Below are 13,674 nucleotides of genomic sequence, written 5' to 3' on the forward strand. Positions count from 1 at the left end.
AAAAGAAACAACGTGAAGGCACACAACAACAAGAACAACTATGTAGATTAGCTTCTGCACATCCCATCCAGGCAGATTGGCTACAGAAGGGTGATATCATCAGCCCACCATCCAAGGCTTCTGTATGGATCGCCAAGATAATACAAAGCTCCTTGAAGACTTTACACACTTTACACACTTCAGAAAGATTATGAATAATCTCCTTTTTCCTTCTAAGCAATAATTTGGCACATGAGCACACTAAAAATAGAACTGTTTGATTTTTTTTTCTTGCCACGAGACAAACAGCAAATGTTCTTGTTACTATAAATAAAAGACAATTAACCAGGAGCGAGCGAGAGAGCAAAGCATGTCACAAATAGCATAGGGCTGAGTTGCTTAGAACCATACTGACAAAGAGTTCAAATTGGATATATTTAATGCAAAAGATTACATCAACATCAAGAGAACAAGTGAGTTTCCTCTTTTGCTCTTTCACAAACTTTCATGCCTAAGACCTACTAGTAGCTTGTCATGCCTTCTTCCACATGTCTGCATATTCTTGGCCCTGAGATGTCACTACTTTTCCACCTTAGTTTTCCAAGGACAAGAGGGTGACAAGGGAGCCAAAACTTAAAAACAGCAATGTACCGTACAACAATTAAGAGTCTTGGGCTGGGACCCTTTCACATTTCACCGTTACAGTTGCGGAGGTTTAGCATAGCAAGTTCGAAGCCCCGAGTTGGTGTGAGCTGCCAACTGTCAGCCTAGTTCATTGTTTACCTAAGCAATTCAAAGACAGCCTTGATTAGAGAAATTAAGTACCACTAAATAGCAAGGGAGGTGTTTTACGACGCCATAAAGAAAGAAGATCAGAAAATGCTGGGCGACCAAAAGGAAGGAGGAAGTCCTGATGGCTCTTCGTCATAGAGAAAAGAGTAACAGCACCCCCTGGACTCAAGCCCAACCTTCCATGGCACCTCTTTCTGTTCTGTCTATCTGTGTATTTTCTATACAAAGTGGCATTGAATGTTTGTGTACTGTGATCCGCCCTGAGTCCCCTTCGGGGTGAAAAGGGTGGAATATAAATAAAGTATTATTATTATTATTATTATTATTATTATTATTATTATTATTATTAGCTGTCCCCTGCCACACGTTGCTGTGGCCCACATGGGGGTTCTGTGTGGGAGGTTTGGTCCAATTCTATCATTCGTGGGGCTCAGAATGCTCTGTGATTGTAGGTGAACTATAGATCCCACCAACTACAACTCCCAAATGTCAAGATTCTATTTCCCCCAAACTCCACCACTGTTCACATTTGGGCATATTTAGTATTCGTGTAGAGTTTGGTCCGGATCCATCATTGTTTGAGTCCACAGTGATCTCTGGATATAGGTGAACTACAACTCCAAAACCAAAGGACACTACCCACCAAACCCTTCCAATATTTTCTGTTGGTCATGGGAGAACTGTGTACCAAGTTTGGTTCAATTCCATCAACGGTGGAGTTCAGAATGATCTTTGATTGTAGGTGAACTATAAATCCCAGCAACTACAACTCCCAAATGACAAAATCAAGGACATACATTGGGTTGTTAGGTGCCGTGTGTCCAAATTTGGTGTCAATTCGTCCAGTGTTTTTTGAGTTCTGTTAATCCCACAAACGAACATTACATTTTTATTTATATAGATTACTAGCTGTGCCCTGCCACGCGTTGCTGTGGCCTATAGTAAAACTTATCAAAGTTGAGGTAGATATCTGGACTATTATGAAAGAGAGGTACCTACCTATTCCTTCCCCCTTTTCCTCCCCCTTTCTCTCCTTTCTTCCTTCTCTACCTCTTTCTTTCTTTCACTACTTGGTTTCATCCTTCTCTCTTTCCTTCATTCCCTCCCCATTTCTTCCTTTGCCTTTCTTCCCTCCCTGTTTGCTTCCTTCTTTCACTTTTTATTTCCTTTTATTTTACCACCATCATAACAATAACAATAATGCAATGCATTGCCTCTGGGACCTGACACCTCTCCCATTCCTCCAGGGTCTCATAGGAACAATAGCATAATAATAATAATAATAATAATAATAATAATAATAATAATAATAGAAATAACAACCTTTACCCGCCACGTGTTGCTGTGGCCAATCTTCCCCCTTTCTCTCCTTCTTTCCTTCCTTCCTTCCCTCCCATCTTTCCTTCTCCTCTTCTTTCTCTATCTCTTTCCTTCCTTCCCCCTTTTTCTTTCTTTTCTGCTGTCTCTCTTTTCTTTCCTTCCATCTTTCCTTTTCTTTCCTATTAAGTTTCGTTGGGGGATTTTTGAGTTTTGTTGTTTTGCCGTTTTGTGAGTGTGTTGTTGTGTTGTTTTTCATTTTGAGTAGATATGTTTGTACCTTGTGGGTTGTGTTATGGGCATGGGAATTTTGGTTAAGTTTCGTTGGGGTTTTTTTGAGTTTTGTTGTTTTGCCGTTTTGTGAGTGTGTTGTTGTGTTGTTTTTCATTTTGCGTAGATATGTTTGTACCTTGTGGGTTGTGTTATGGGCATGGGAATTTTGGTTAAGTTTTGTTGGGGGATTTTTGAGTTTTGTTGTTTTGCCGTTTTGTGAGTGTGTTGTGTTGTTTTTCATTTTGAGTAGATATGTTTGTACCTTGTGGGTTGTGTTATGGGCATGGGAATTTTGGTTAAGTTTCGTTGGGGGATGTTTGAGTTTTGTTGTTTTGCCATTTTGTGAGTGTGTTGTTGTGTTGTTTTTCATTTTGAGTAGATATGTTTGTACCTTGTGGGTTGTGTTATGGGCATGGGAATTTTGGTTAAGTTTCGTTGGGGGATTTTTGAGTTTTGTTGTTTTGCCGTTTTGTGAGTGTGTTGTTGTGTTGTTTTTCATTTTGAGTAGATATGTTTGTATTTCGTGGGTTGTGTTATGGGCATGGGAATTTTGGTTAAGTTTCGTTGGGGGGTTTTTGAGTTTTGTTTCCTCGTTGGATGCCCCTAACAAATTTATATATATAGATTATTATTATAACAGCAGTATTATTCCACTTTAATTGCCATGGCTACATCTTAATGGAGTCTTTATATATATATATATATATATATATATATATATATATATATATATATTGGGCATCACTAGAGCTCTCTGAATGAGAATTCTAAATACTCCTCTCAAAACTACAAATCCCAGTATTTCATAGAATGCTGTAATGGCAGTTAGGATAGAAACATAACTCTGCAACTGGGTATTCAAGTGGATGACCTTGGACTACTCACAGTTTGAGAGGAAAAAGTAAGGAAGAGGAAAGCAATCTACACCACCTTGAACACGCTGAATGAAAAATAGGGTGATAAATATCACCAATAAATAAATAATACTCTTAGCTCCCTTACACTCATTAAGTTGATCTTCATCCAGGATTGTACAGCCACTCATTAGGTTCTGTCATTTGCTGGCAGATTAACTGAAAGATTAAAGCTATCCTTCTTGTGCACTTGATGTCTCCAAAAAGCCATTGGTCACTTTGACAGTAACTTGGAGACTGATGCAGATAAATCCTAATTTGCACAAGTGAAACTTCTTCCAATTTGTCTCAATCCTGTGTGTATCCAGCAAGTTCTTTCACAGTTTCCTTTTGCTGCAGTTCATAGTGATATATTCATGTTGGCGACATATACTATAGTTGGAGGGGTTAGGCCCATAGCACATGACTCCCATGAAAGTGGGAGAAAATCTATTTAAATAAAAATGTAATGTTAGTTCGTGCTACCATCAGAACTCAAAAACCACTGGGGGAATTGACACCAAATTTGGACACAAGACACCTAACAGTCCAATTTATGTTCTCCACTCAAAAAAATTGATTTTGTCATTTGGGAATTGTCATTGCTGGGATTTATAGAGTATTCTGAACTCCACCAATGATGGAATTGGGCCAAACTTAGCACACAGGGCTCCCATGACCAACAGAAAAAACTGGAAGGGTTTGGTGGACATTGACCTTGAGTTTGGGAATTGTAGTTCACCCACATCCAGAGAGCACTGTGGACTCAAACAATGATGGATCTGGACCAAACTTGGCACGAATATTCCATATGTCTAAATATGAACACAGATGGAGTTTAAGGGAAATAGACCTTGACATTTGGGAGTTGTAGTTGCTGGGTTTTATAGTTCACTTACAATCAAAGAGCATTCTGAACTCCACCAATGATGGAATTCAACCAAACATGGCATACAGGACTTCCATGACCAACAGAACACACTGGAAGGGTTTGGTGGGTATTGACTTTAAGAGTTGTAGTTCACCTACATCCAGAGAGCACTGTGGACTCAAACAATGATGGATCTGGACCAAACTTGGCACGAATACTCAATATGCCCAAATGTGAACACTGGTCAAGTTTGGGGGAAAATAGACCTTGACATCTGGGAGTTGTAGTTGCTGGGATTTATAGTTCTCCCAAATGACAAAATCAATCACCTCCCTCAATCCACCATTCAAATTTGAGTGTATCGGGTATTTGTGCCAAATTTGGTCCAGTGAATGAAAATACATCCTGCATATCAGATAGTTACATGACGATTCATAACAGTAGCAAAATTACAGTTATGAAGTAGCAACAAAAATAATTGTATGGTTGGGGGTCACCACCACATGAGGAACCGTATTAAGGGGTTGCGGTATTAGGAAGGTTGAGAACCACTGAGCTAAAAGAAATAGAAAATCCCAGAAAGATGTTCTTTCAGGTAAAAACAATAGCCATTTCAATGTGTTGTCGAAGGATTTCATGCCCAAAATTAGTGGTTTGCTGTGAGTTTTCCAGGCTGTATGGCCATGTTCCAGACGCATTCTCTCACCCATATCTATGGCAGGCATCCTCAGAGGTTGAGGGGTGTGTTGGAAACTAAATAAGTCAGTGTTTCTCAATCTTCCTAATGCTGTGACCCCTTAATACAGTTCCTTATGTTATGCTGACCCCCAACCATAACATTATTTTTGTTGCTACTTCCGAACTATAATTTTGCTACTGTTACGAATCATAATGTAAATATCTGATATGCAGGATGCATATTCATTCACTGGACCAAATTTGACCAACAGAAAAGGCAGTGTTTTCTGATGGTCCTTGGCAACCCCTCTGACTCTTCCGCGTGACCCCCCCCCCCCCCCAGGGTAAGTAAGTAAGTTAAGATTATATATCTGTGGAATGCCAAGGGTGGGGTAAATAACTCTTGTCTGTTTGAGGCAAGTGTGAATACTGCAATTGGTCACCTTGATTAGCATTGAAAAGCCTTGCAGGAAGCACCCAAGCCTTGAAGCTGCAAGGCTTTTCAATGCTAATCAATGTGCATGAGCTTGCATCCTTGCAAACCATGTTTTCTCTTCACCCTTCTCTTGCTAATTCCAGTCATACAAGCACATTTGATTGGGTTGCAAGAGATGGCCTTCTTGATGCCTACTTCCTATTATGTGTCTGCAGCACACAAAACTGTTTTCATAGACTCATAGATTCGAAGAGACCTCATAGGCCATCCAGTCCAACCCCCTGCAAAGAAGCAGGAAAATTACATTCAAAGCACCCCCAACAGATGGCCATCCAACCTCTGTTTAAAAGCCTCCAAAGAAGGAGCCTCTACCACACTCCGGGGCAGAGAGTTCCACTGCTGAACAGCTCTCACAGTCAGGAAGTTCTTCCTAATGTTCAGATCGAATCTCTTTTTCATCCTGGAAGGCCTCTGAACTGTGATTTTCAAACTTTTTATTCTGTGTCTCCTTTAACATTCACATGCCAAGTCCCTCCCTTGATTTAGTATAGTAATAATTTCATGCCAGAAATAAATCTTGTGCTAATCTTGAACAACTATTATGTTCCCCCGAAGGTCTCATTGCAGTTTGAGGTTATTAACAGTATCTTAATGCAAGCAAACACTGTTTTTTTCTTTTTGGGGGGTTTGGCTCATTTTAAATGTTTGGTTTCTAAATCAAATGTTTTGATGGAAATGGTTTGTTTTTCATTACTTCTGTGCTCTGCTTTTAACGGGTCACTTTACATTCATTTCTATTATAAATTTATTTCCATCGTTAAGCTACCCTGAAATGCATTTATTGGGAGAAAGGCTGAGTATAAATCACGTAAAATCAATGAAGACATGAAACATGAGAAGACCAGATGCCAAGTACAGCCTCTGTGTCTTTACCATTGACATTGTGTAAACAAGCTCCTATACTTGAGCTCAGCGGCATCATGGAGCTGTCCAGCACAAGAGGTGCTGAAATGGATGAATACAAGTAAGATAAAAGGGACTGATACTATTATTCTCTTTGAAATCCACCTATTTTGGGGGGAATCCTGGGAACTGTAGTTCAAATGTTTCTTTTCCAAGTGGTACCACTTTTTAGATCTCAATATACAAAGGGTATTTTTTAAGTAAGGTCCGTTTTGTTGTAGACACTAGTAGTTCGCGTAAATACCGCAACAAACGCGTGTGTCGTGTACCGGCATGCCTCAGGAACAACTGTGCTCAGTTTCCGCACTGTAGCTAACCTGTACAGTTCTGTTCTGTGCTTTAAAAATGTTTATGACTATCAACTCACCCTCCGCATGTGAGGTTCACTCAGTGATCCGGTTTTTGTCAGCAAGGAACCTGCCTGCTGCAGAAATTCATCGACAGATTTGTGAAGTGTACGGTGATACTGTTATGAGTGAAAGCAAAGTGCGTAAGTGGGTACGACAATTCAAAGATGGCTGTGACAACATCCATGATGAGGACCGCTCCGGTCGCCCTTCTTTGATTACAGTGAACTCTTGGTTATCGGAACAGGAGGCAAGTTTTTATGAAGAGGGTATTTTAAAATTGGTTCAGAGGTATGAACAAACTTGGCAACTATGTCGAAAAATAGAGTGAAGTATGTACTTTCTGAAAATAAATTTACTTTTTTGAAATAAACATTCGTTGTGTACTTATGTTCAAACGGACCATACTTAAAAAATACCCCTCGTATAATGCCAACTCAATATTTTTAGGAATTCTGTTGAGCAATGGACTTGTAGAATGGTACTAATGGTAAAGCAAAGGGAGCCACACTGTGGCTTTATGGTGGACATTGAATGAAAAAATGACTTACTCCAGATTCAGAAGAGCAGAAAGACAAAGAAAGAACGAAAGATAAACAGACAGACAAACATAAAAATTATAATAATGGTGTATAAGTTATGGTTCTGTCTGTCTCCTGAGGAATCTGTATAATAGCCAAGTAGCAATGATAAGAACAGACCACAGAATAACAGACTGGTTCAAGATTGGGAAAGGAGTACAGCAGGGCTGTATACTCTCACTCAACCTATTCAACTTGTATGCAGAACACATCATGGGATGCACAGAGTTTGACGAATACAAGACTAGAGTTAAAATTGCTGGAAGAAACGTTATCCATCTTAGATATGCAGATGATACCTCTTTGATGGCTGAAAGTGAGGAGGAGCTGAGTAACCAAGGTGAAAAAAGAAAGTACAAAAGCTGGGTTGCAGTTAGACATAAAAAAACCAAGATTGTTGCAACCAGACTGATTGATAACTGGGAAATAGAGAGAGAAAATGTGGAGACAGTGACTGACTTTGTATTTCTAGGTGTGAAGATGACTGCAGACACAAACTGATGCCAGGAAATCAAAAGACGTTTACTTCTTGGGAGGAGAGCAATGACTAGTCTCGATAAGATAGTAAAGAGTAGAGACATCACACTGGCAACAAAGGTCCGCATAGTTAAAGCAATGGTATTCCCCATAGTAACCTATGGATGTAAGAGCTGGACCATAAAGAAGGCTGAACAAAGGAAGATAGATGCTTTTGAACTGTGGTGTTGGAGGAAAGTTCTGAGTACCTTGAGCCGCAAGAAGATCAAACCACTCCATCCTCTAGGAAATAAAGCCCGACTGCTTATTTGCAGGGAAGGATATTAGAGGCAAAGATGAAGTACTTTGACCACGTAATGAGAAGACACGAAAGCTTGGAGAAGATAATGATACTGGGGAAAATGGAAGGAAAAAGGAAGACGGGCTGACCAAGGGCAAAATGGATGGATGTTATCCCTTAAGTGACTGGCTTGACCTTAAAAGAGTTGGGGGAGGTGGCCGACAGGGAGCTCTGTTCTGGGCTGGTCCATGAGGTCACGAAGAATCAGAAACGACTGAATGAATAAACAACAAGTTATGGTTTGGACATGGATTGAGTCACTAGGTGATCATAGCTTCTATCACTCTGGGATCCTGAGTTGGGGAAAGCAACATCTGGAGAAGATACTTTCTGTTCTTAGAGTCCACATACTGTGGATTTTTGGGAGTCTTGATCCAAAAAAGTTAACTTCTTCAAATTCTTGGGTGAAGCCACTGCAAGCCAGGTTGGACTGTTGGAACATCTAGACCAGTGCCATATAACCAAATTGTTAGTGACTGTCCATGGACTTGGGAAAAGCTTTTTCTCTTGTTTTGTTGTTCATTCGTTCAGTCACTTTCGACTCCTCGTGACCTAATGGACCAGCCCATGCCTGAGCTCCCTGTCAGCCATCACCACCCCCAGCTTCTTCGGAGTCAAGCCAGTCATATCAAGGATACCATCCATCCATCTTGCTCTTGGTCGGCCCCTCTTCCTTTTTCCTTCCTTTTTCCCCAGAATAATTGTCTTATCTAAGCTTTCCTGTCTTCTCATGATGTGGCCAAAACACTTCATCTTTGCCTCTAATATCCTTCCCTCCAATGAGCAGTCAGCTGTGGTTCATTTTAAATGGAGGAAGCAGAGATTGAAACTGGGGCATTCTGCATAAAAAATGTGCTCTGCCACTGATCTATTCCTCCCATCACAAGGTATCAGGAAGGATTACTGTATACAGTCACTCTTCCCTGGTTACTTAAGGAGAAAAGAGAAAAATGGCTTCACATCTCAATAATGCCTTTCTATAGCCATTGCCTAGAACTGGTTATGTGATACCCCTTAATCCTTTAGAAAAACTCCTAGGCCACACTTCTGCACTTCAAGGATGCCTGCTCTTGCTGACAACAGAGCATGGTTTGCCTTTCACACACACAATCTGTCCCATGTAACTGAGACAGGAGAACAAAGGTCCCAAAAGAATAAGCAGCTACGCAAGACTGGAGGAAATGTACCAGATACCCGAGCATCAAGCTCCCCAGGAAGCCTTGGCTGGCTGTTTCACTGAATATGACACCTGTACAATAACATGCTCATAAGCACCACTACCTCATTCATACAGTGTTCATTTGTAGATGCCACTTTGTGTGTAAGTTTTTTTTTACTAAGGGTAATGAGCAAATTATCTAAACTGGAGGTGCTACAGCTATTACATATGAGCCATCAAGTCCAACTCCCTATGATGTGAAAGGCATTTTTTTTCTTGTATATATTTGTTTTCTTGTCACTGAGTTAACACCAGTTTTCTGTCTTCATTGGTTCCAAACAGCAATTCAAGTAAGCTAGAAAAACAAAACAACTCAATTGTACTATGGCTTCCCAACTATAGACAGTCCCAAAGTTATGAGAAAGACTAGCTGTACCCGCCACACGTTGCTGTGGCCAACCTTCCCTCCCTCTTTCTCTCCTTCCTTCCCTCTTTTTCTTTCCCTTCTTATTTCTTTTCTTCTTTCTTCCATCTCTACCTGTTTCTTTCCTTCCTTTCTTTGCTCTTTGGTTACATCCTTCTTTTTCTCTTTCCTTTCTTCCTTCCCTCCCTCTTTCTGTCTTTAATCCCTTCTCTCCTTCCTTCCCTCTCTCTTTCCCTTAACTTTTTAAATTTCCTTTTCTCCTTTCTTCCTTCTCTATCTTTTCTTCCTTCCTTCCTTCCCTCCTTCTCTCCTTCCTTCTTTCTCTCTTTCCCTCTTTCCCTTCCTCCTTCTCTCCTTCCTTCCTTCCTTCCTTCCTTCCCCCTTTCCCTCCTTCATTCCTTCCCTCTTTCCCTCCTTCTCTCATTACTTCTGGATTGTCCCTTCCAACTCTATTCAATGAGTCTATTTAATTTGTATTGAATAGTAATATATAATAGTAAAATGTTATATAGTAATCTATATAACAGTAATATATAAAATATTGTAATTATATCTTATAATATATATAGATAGGTTATGTTTTATTATATATATATATATATATATATATAGTAGTTATATATTATGAAATACATATTTATTATACAGCAATATTTAAAATAGTAAGCAACCAGTCAACCAACATCGATATGAATCTACACTGCCATATAATCCAGTTCACTGCCATATAATCCAGAATGCACTTTGCTAAGCTCCCCCAACCTTGTGACAAGAGGAGTTGTCCTACAACTCTCCATTTAACCCTGACCATGTTGGGAGAAGATGGTGAGAATTTGGAAGGTGTCTGGTTGAAGTAAGCTGTTAAGGGCCAAATACAGTTCTCTTCCCTTGCTTTTTCCAGGGTAGGACCCACACTACTGCATAACCACTCTTTCCAATCTGCATGAAATTACAGCTCAAGGTCAGAGAATTCATGCTGGAGCTGCAGGCTGTTCAGGGCTAAATCCATTTCACAGTGTAGCCATGAGTCATTCCATATTTTTTTTCCTATTTGGAAACTTGGACTATTCATTCTAACTTAGAGTGCATGTACGCTGTAGAATTAACACAGTTTGACAAGATCTGAAGACTTGAATGTTTAAATGAGCCTTTGAGAATGTCTAGCCCCCAATGGTCCGCAATCACTGCACTTTCATCCCATGCCCTGTTCCTTAGCTACAATTTGCATTATCCCATTCCCTTGTCTTCCTTACAGCTTGGCTATGTCTTACGGTAGTTGTTACTATGGGTCACTGGGCACTGTTCTGAGTTTTAAACTAGAATCATAGAATCAAAGAGTTGGAAGAGACCTTATGGGCCATCCAGTCCAACCCCCTGCCAAGAAGCAGGAACATTGCACTCAAATCACCCCTGACAGATGGCCAACTATCATTTTTATATGCTATAGTTTTGACTTTATTGTGTTGTACTGTGTGTTTATTTTATGGTTTGTCTCAGCACGTTGTGCCATATGTAAGCTGCCCCAAGTCCCTTCGGGGAGATGAAGACGGGGAGCAAAAATAAAGTTATTTTTGTTGTTGTTGTTGTTATATTATTATTATTATTATTATTATTATTATTATTATTATTATTATTATTATAACAAAATGCAAAGATACAGAATGGGGGACGCCTGGCTCGAGAGCAGTACGTATGAAAAAGATTTTGGAGTCATTGTGGACAACAAGTTAAACATGAGCCAACAATGTGAAGTGGCAGCAAAAAAAGCCAATGGGATTTTGGCCTGCATCAATAGGAGCATAGTGTCTAGATCTAGGGAAGTAATTGGTTAGACCACACCTGGAATATTGTGGCCAATTCTGGGCACCACAGTTGAAGAGAGATATTGACAAGCTGGAATGTGTCCAGAGGAGGGCAACTAAAATGATCAAGGGTCTGGGGAACAAGCCCTATGAGGAGTGGCTTAAGGAGCTGGGCATGTTTAGCCTGAAGAAGAGAAGGCTGAGAGGAGATATGATAGCCATGTATAAATATGTGAGAGGAAGCCACAGGGAGGAGGGAGCAAGCTTGTTTTCTGCTTCCCTGGAGACTAGGACATGGAACAATGGCTACAAGAAAGGAGATTCCATCTGAACATGAGGAAGAACTTTCTAACTGTGAGAGCTATTCAGCAGTGGAACTCTCTGCCCTGGAGTGTAGTGGAGGCTCCTTCTTTGGAGGCTTTTAAACAGAGGCTGGATGGTCATCTGTCAGGGGTGCTTTGAATGCAATATTCCTGCTTCTTGGCAGGGGGTTGGACTGGATGGCCCATGAGGTCTCTTCCAACTCTAGGATTCTAAGATTCTATGATGATGATGATGATGATGATGATTATACTGACACAAAAACACAGTATGTCACAGCAAATGAGATATATATGCTGGATTTCGTATCACAAAATCACAATCAGTTGGGAACACACTCCCAAATGAGTGAAGATCTGCTCCCTCCCCCCTGGCTTTCAAAAAGAAATTAAAATCATGATTTTGGGACCAGGCTTTCGGACAGTAGATGTATGTAGCACTTTAGAGAGCTATATGGCTGATGAGACTGTTTTACTGTTTTAATGATTGCTGATGCATTGTTTTAATTATGATTTATGTTCAATTGTGGTTTTATTATTGTAATTGTTATGTAGTGGCATCGTATCGGTGCCCATTGTAAGCCGTCCTGAGTTCCCCTTTGGGGGTAGAGAAGTGACGGGGTAGAAATACCAGAAAAATAATAAATAAATACTGTGTGATGTATTTTCAAATGATGCGTGCAGATCCCAGTAAGGTGGCCTTTTGTAGTTGACAGTTTGTGATTTTGTCAATGTTTATTTTTCCAAGTGCCAGCTGAGATCTTTTGGTATGGCACCCAGTGTGCTGATAACCACTGGGACCACCTGTACTGGTTTATGCCAGAGCTTTTGCAATTCGATTTTGAGGTTCTGATAGTGGCTGAGTTTTTCCTGTTGTTTTTTTCTCAGTGCAACTGACAATAATCCAAACTTTTTTCTTTTCCACAATCGTGATGTCTGGTGTATTGTGTTCCAAAACTTTGTCAGTCTGGATTCGAAAGTCCCGCAGTATTTTTGCGTGTTCATTTTCCACTACCTTTGCAGGTTTATGATCCCACCAATTCTTTACTGCTGGTAGGTGGTACTTGTGATGTAAGTTCCAGTGAATCATTTGGGACACAGAGTTGTGCTTTTGTTTGTAGTCCATCTGTGCGATTTTCTTGCAACAGCTGAGGATATGATCCATGGTTGTTGCTACTGCTGCTGCTGCTGTTGTTATATTTATTTTTATTTTGTATTTCGTATCAAAAGCATTGCATAAATTAGTATAAAACTGATAATAATAAGTGTGCAGGCCGCTAAATATCTTTTGACCAAAAACGGGAACAGCAACAATTCCTCCTCTGTACATGAGGCAGGGCACAATGAACAAGCATATAGATGCAGAGCTGTCTGTTCTGCTCTACAGTCGCACAAGATATGGGATTGTTTTAGGTAGTGCCATTTTGCCAGGTTGTCTTTTGATCTGCCCACTCCACTTCTGAGTCTATTCAGGGACTTCCAGGTTGCCCATTCATGATTTGCCCCTGGAGGAAGACCCTCTTGAGGGGCTATCCAGTTGGGATTTCCTGATTTAGCTGCCCAGAGGGATACCCTTGCTATTGCTGGAGGGACGCCAGAAATAATAATAATAATAATAATAATAATAATAATAATAATAATAATAATAGGGTTGTTGTAGGTTTTTTCGGGCTATATGGTCATGTTCTAGAGACATTCTCTCCTGACGTTTCACCTGCATCTATGGCAAGCATCCTCAGAGGTAGTGAGGTCTGCTGGAACTAGGAAAATGGGTTTATATATCTGTGGAATGACCAGGGTGGGACAAAGGACTCTTGTCTGCTGGAGCTAGGTGTGAATATTTCAACTAACCAGCTTGATTAGCATTTGATGGCCTGGTTGTTGTTTGGTGTGGCTTGTTAGTGCCTGGGGCAATCTTTTGTTGAGAGGTGGTTAGATGTCCCTGATTGTTTCCTCTCTGTTGTTTTGCTGTTGAAATCCACAGGCATGTGGACAATTTCAACAGAAAGAAGGAAACCATGA

General features: G+C 40.3%; 1 protein-coding gene across 1 annotated transcript in view; it reads right to left on the bottom strand.

The window, feature by feature from the left end:
• The window catches only part of LOC132770172 (testican-2-like), a 169,833-nt gene that overhangs the window by 94,421 nt on the left and 61,738 nt on the right, over positions 1–13,674 (bottom strand). The gene's annotated exons all lie outside the window — the stretch shown is intronic.

Source organism: Anolis sagrei, chromosome 3, assembly GCF_037176765.1.
Source record: "Anolis sagrei isolate rAnoSag1 chromosome 3, rAnoSag1.mat, whole genome shotgun sequence".
In the NCBI taxonomy this organism is placed as follows: domain Eukaryota; kingdom Metazoa; phylum Chordata; class Lepidosauria; order Squamata; family Dactyloidae; genus Anolis; species Anolis sagrei.